Source organism: Oncorhynchus tshawytscha, linkage group LG13, assembly GCF_018296145.1.
Source record: "Oncorhynchus tshawytscha isolate Ot180627B linkage group LG13, Otsh_v2.0, whole genome shotgun sequence".
NCBI lineage: Eukaryota > Metazoa > Chordata > Actinopteri > Salmoniformes > Salmonidae > Oncorhynchus > Oncorhynchus tshawytscha.
In genome coordinates this window covers 80,383,041-80,389,040 of record NC_056441.1, presented here as the reverse complement: position 1 = coordinate 80,389,040, position 6,000 = coordinate 80,383,041, and the positions used below count along the sequence as shown (strand labels likewise).

At 43.7% G+C, this 6,000-nt stretch overlaps 1 protein-coding gene across 1 annotated transcript in view; it reads right to left on the bottom strand.

Moving 5' to 3' along the window:
* LOC112235809 (phosphatidylinositol 3,4,5-trisphosphate 5-phosphatase 2A) overlaps positions 1-6,000 on the bottom strand; it is an 80,017-nt gene that overhangs the window by 6,420 nt on the left and 67,597 nt on the right. The gene's annotated exons all lie outside the window — the stretch shown is intronic.

Genomic DNA, 6,000 nt, shown 5'->3' with positions numbered 1-6,000 from the left:
GAGGGTGGCAACAGGAGGAGGTAGGAAACTGGTCTGTCTGCCCAATATAAAGGATCAAAACTGGAGGAGGAGGGTGGCAACTGGAGGAGGTAGGGAACTGGTCTGTCTGCCCAATATAAAGGATCAAAACTGGAGGAGGAGGGTGGCAGCAGGAGGAGGTAGGGAACTGGTCTGTCTGCCCAATATAAAGGATCAAAACTAGAGGAGGAGGGTGGCAACTGGAGGAGGTAGGGAACTGGTCTGTCTGCCCAATACTAAGGATCAAAACTGGAGGAGGAAGGGAACTGGTCTGTCTGCCCAATATAAAGGATCACAACTCTAGGAGTAGGGTGGCAGCAGGAGGAGGTAGGGAACTGGTCTGTCTGCCCAATATAAAGGATCAAAACTGGAAAAGGAATAAAAATAGCCTAAATAGGAAAGTATACCAGTTTCATTTGAGGACCAGGATGTTGACAACTGTACCATACAGATTGTAAAATAGTTGTGAAGAGATTTTTGATGTACTCATTCCATGGTACAGGGTGTATGAGTTGATATATAAAACAACGTAGGATTCAAGACTTCATGCTTTTCAGCTAAAATTATTATATAGAATTCTTGCCACCAACAGAATTGAATTGAATATTTGGGGCATAAAATCATCAAAGCTCTGCAGATTTTGTTGTGAGGATACAGAATCAATAGACCATTTATTTTGGTATTGCCCTCAGGTTGCCTGTTTCTGGTCTCAGGTTCAGGAATGGCTGAAAATGCATAAAATTGATCTAAAATTGACCCTAGAAATAGTACTGTTAGGAGATCTGGAGAGACCGGGTCAGTCAATTACTAATATACTAATACTCTTAGTGAAAGTATTTATCTTCAACAAGCAATCTGTAGATTCTATTCGATTAGATAGATTGAAATTGTACGTTAAACATCATAGCATAGTTGAAAGATATGTGTTGCGTAGAAACACGAAGTGGGTGGCCAGCAGAGATAGATGGGATGGGCTGAGGGAAGCTGAGGGTTGGGATGGGATGGGATGGGCTGAGGGAAGCTGAGGGGGACCAGCAGAGATAGATGGGATGGGCTGAGGGAAGCTGAGGGTTGGGATGGGCTGAGGGAAGCTGAGGGTTGGGGTGGGCTGAGGGAAGATGAGGGTGACCGGCAGAGATAGATGGGATGGGCTGAGGGAAGCCGAGGGGGACCAGCAGAGATAGATGGGATGGGCTGAGGGAAGCTGAGGGTTGGGATGAGCTGAGGGAAGCTGAGGGTTGGGATGAGCTGAGGGAAGCTGAGGGTTGGGATGAGCTGAGGGAAGCTGAGGGTTGGGATGAGCTGAGGGAAGCTGAGGGTTGGGATGAGCTGAGGGAAGCTGAGGGTTGGGATGGGCTGAGGGAAGCTGAGGGTTGGGATGGGCTGAGGGAAGCTGAGAGTGACCAGCAGAGATAGATGGGATGAGCTGAGGGAAGCTGAGGGTTGGTATGTGGAATTGGAGACAAGTGGGAGTGGAGTTGCTGTGTGAGAGAGAGAATGATGGTCAAAAGATAAAGGGGGAAAAAAAGTCAAAATAAAACGTAATAAATGTACATTTGAATGACACTAAGTGGCAGTGTTTTTACAACTAATGCCGGTTTGCCTGAGGCTGATCCCGTGCAGGTGTTTGTACACATGCATATACCCACACTCTCATTCAAATAAACACATACAAGAACACACACATACATGTAATAGTGCCAGACATGCACACAAACAGATACAGTTGGCATTGCTGTTATGATTCCAGTTGTCCTTGATGTCCTTTGTTTTAAATATATTATTATTATTATTTTTGCATTGTTGTTTTCTGTTTTCTTCTGTCTTCTCCTTTTTTCTCGTTAGTTCATTCTCTTGGTTGTTGGTGCATTGGGGGGTTCTTGGGGAGGGGAATGGAATGAATTGTTTTGGGGTTTTTCTTTGGGGGGCTGTGGGAGGGGTCTCGAATGGTTGAGGGACAGCTATTGGGGAACTGTGGGGGGGATCTTGGAGGGTTCGGGTTTCACAAGATTGTGATCATGAAAAGGGAAACTATGACATATATTTTATATCACTATCATGCACACGCACCCTCACACATAAGGATGGCTCTGTTGCAGAAAGACTGATACATGTTTGATAGTGGTAGTAGACACCCTCACACATAAGGATGGCTCTGTTGCAGAAAGACTGATACATGTTTGATAGTAGTAGTAGACACCCTCACACATAAGGATGGCTCTGTTGCAGAAAGACTGATACATGTTTGATAGTAGTAGTAGACACCCTCACACATAAGGACGGCTCTGTTGCAGAAAGACTGATACATGTTTGATAGTAGTAGTAGACACCCTCACACATAAGGACGGCTCTGTTGCAGAAAGACTGATACATGTTTGATAGTAGTAGTAGACACCCTCACACATAAGGACGGCTCTGTTGCAGAAAGACTGATACATGTTTGATAGTGGTAGTAGACACCCTCACACATAAGGATGGCTCTGTTGCAGAAAGACTGATACATGTTTGATAGTGGTAGTAGACACCCTCACACATAAGGACGGCTCTGTTGCAGAAAGACTGATACATGTTTGATAGTGGTAGTAGACACCCTCACACATAAGGACGGCTCTGCTGCAGAAAGACTGATACATGTTTGATAGTAGTAGTAGACACCCTCACACATAAGGACGGCTCTGTTGCAGAAAGACTGATACATGTTTGATAGTAGTAGTAGACACCCTCACACATAAGGACGGCTCTGTTGCAGAAAGACTGATACATGTTTGATAGTAGTAGTAGACACCCTCACACATAAGGCTCTGTTGCAGAAAGACTGATACATGTTTGATAGTGGTAGTAGACACCCTCACACATAAGGATGGCTCTGTTGCAGAAAGACTGATACATGTTTGATAGTAGTAGTAGACACCCTCACACATAAGGACGGCTCTGTTGCAGAAAGACTGATACATGTTTGATAGTGGTAGTAGACACCCTCACACATAAGGATGGCTCTGTTGCAGAAAGACTGATACATGTTTGATAGTAGTAGTAGACACCCTCACACATAAGGATGGCTCTGTTGCAGAAAGACTGATTCATGTTTGATAGTGGTAGTAGACACCCTCACACATAAGGATGGCTCTGTTGCAGAAAGACTGATACATGTTTGATAGTGGTAGTAGACACCCTCACACATAAGGACGGCTCTGTTGCAGAAAGACTGATACATGTTTGATAGTAGTAGTAGACACCCTCACACATAAGGATGGCTCTGTTGCAGAAAGACTGATACATGTTTGATAGTAGTAGTAGACACCCTCACACATAAGGATGGCTCTGTTGTGGAAAGACTGATACATGTTTGATAGTAGTAGTAGACACCCTCACACATAAGGATGGCTCTGTTGTGGAAAGACTGATACATGTTTGATAGTAGTAGTAGACACCCTCACACATAAGGATGGCTCTGTTGTGGAAAGACTGATACATGTTTGATAGTAGTAGTAGACACCCTCACACATAAGGATGGCTCTGTTGTGGAAAGACTGATACATGTTTGATAGTGGTAGTAGACACCCTCACACATAAGGACGGCTCTGTTGCAGAAAGACTGATACATGTTTGATAGTGGTAGTAGACACCCTCACACATAAGGATGGCTCTGTTGCAGAAAGACTGATACATGTTTGATAGTAGTAGTAGACACCCTCACACATAAGGCTCTGTTGCAGAAAGACTGATACATGTTTGATAGTGGTAGTAGACACCCTCACACATAAGGATGGCTCTGTTGCAGAAAGACTGATACATGTTTGATAGTGGTAGTAGACACCCTCACACATAAGGCTCTGTTGCAGAAAGACTGATACATGTTTGATAGTAGTAGTAGACACCCTCACATAAGGACGGCTCTGCTGCAGAAAGACTGATACATGTTTGATAGTAGTAGTAGACACCCTCACATAAGGACGGCTCTGTTGCAGAAAGACTGATACATGTTTGATAGTGGTAGTAGACACCCTCACACATAAGGACGGCTCTGTTGCAGAAAGACTGATACATGTTTGATAGTAGTAGTAGACACCCTCACACATAAGGATGGCTCTGTTGCAGAAAGACTGATACATGTTTGATAGTGGTAGTAGACACCCTCACACATAAGGATGGCTCTGTTGCAGAAAGACTGATACATGTTTGATAGTGGTAGTAGACACCCTCACACATAAGGATGGCTCTGTTGCAGAAAGACTGATACATGTTTGATAGTAGTAGTAGACACCCTCACACATAAGGACGGCTCTGCTGCAGAAAGACTGATACATGTTTGATAGTAGTAGTAGACACCCTCACACATAAGGCTCTGTTGCAGAAAGACTGATACATGTTTGATAGTAGTAGTAGACACCCTCACACATAAGGATGTCTCTGTTGCAGAAAGACTGATACATGTTTGATAGTAGTAGTAGACACCCTCACACATAAGGACGGCTCTGCTGCAGAAAGACTGATACATGTTTGATAGTAGTAGTAGACACCCTCACACATAAGGACGGCTCTGTTGCAGAAAGACTGATACATGTTTGATAGTAGTAGTAGACACCCTCACACATAAGGATGGCTCTGTTGCAGAAAGACTGATACATGTTTGATAGTGGTAGTAGACACCCTCACACATAAGGATGGCTCTGTTGCAGAAAGACTGATACATGTTTGATAGTGGTAGTAGACACCCTCACACATAAGGATGGCTCTGTTGCAGAAAGACTGATACATGTTTGATAGTAGTAGTAGACACCCTCACACATAAGGATGGCTCTGTTGCAGAAAGACTGATACATGTTTGATAGTAGTAGTAGACACCCTCACACATAAGGCTCTGTTGCAGAAAGACTGATATATGTTTGATAGTAGTAGTAGACACCCTCACACATAAGGCTCTGTTGCAGAAAGACTGATACATGTTTGATAGTAGTAGTAGACACCCTCACACATAAGGATGGCTCTGTTGCAGAAAGACTGATACATGTTTGATAGTAGTAGTAGACACCCTCACACATAAGGCTCTGTTGCAGAAAGACTGATACATGTTTGATAGTAGTAGTAGACACCCTCACACATAAGGACGGCTCTGTTGCAGAAAGACTGATACATGTTTGATAGTAGTAGTAGACACCCTCACACATAAGGATGGCTCTGTTGCAGAAAGACTGATACATGTTTGATAGTGGTAGTAGACACCCTCACACATAAGGATGGCTCTGTTGCAGAAAGACTGATACATGTTTGATAGTAGTAGTAGACACCCTCACACATAAGGATGGCTCTGTTGCAGAAAGACTGATACATGTTTGATAGTGGTAGTAGACACCCTCACACATAAGGATGGCTCTGTTGCAGAAAGACTGATACATGTTTGATAGTGGTAGTAGACACCCTCACACATAAGGATGGCTCTGTTGCAGAAAGACTGATACATGTTTGATAGTAGTAGTAGACACCCTCACACATAAGGACGGCTCTGCTGCAGAAAGACTGATACATGTTTGATAGTAGTAGTAGACACCCTCACACATAAGGCTCTGTTGCAGAAAGACTGATACATGTTTGATAGTAGTAGTAGACACCCTCACACATAAGGACGGCTCTGTTGCAGAAAGACTGATACATGTTTGATAGTAGTAGTAGACACCCTCACACATAAGGATGGCTCTGTTGCAGAAAGACTGATACATGTTTGATAGTGGTAGTAGACACCCTCACACATAAGGATGGCTCTGTTGCAGAAAGACTGATACATGTTTGATAGTGGTAGTAGACTTGTCCTTCCGGCGCCAACAGAGATGGCCGCCTCGCTTCGCGTTCCTAGGAAACTATGCAGTTTTTTGTTTTTTTACGTGTTATTTCTTACACTAGTACCCCAGGTCATCTTAGGTTTCTTTACATACAGCCGACAAGAACTACTGAATATAAGATCAGCGTCAACTCACCATCAGTACG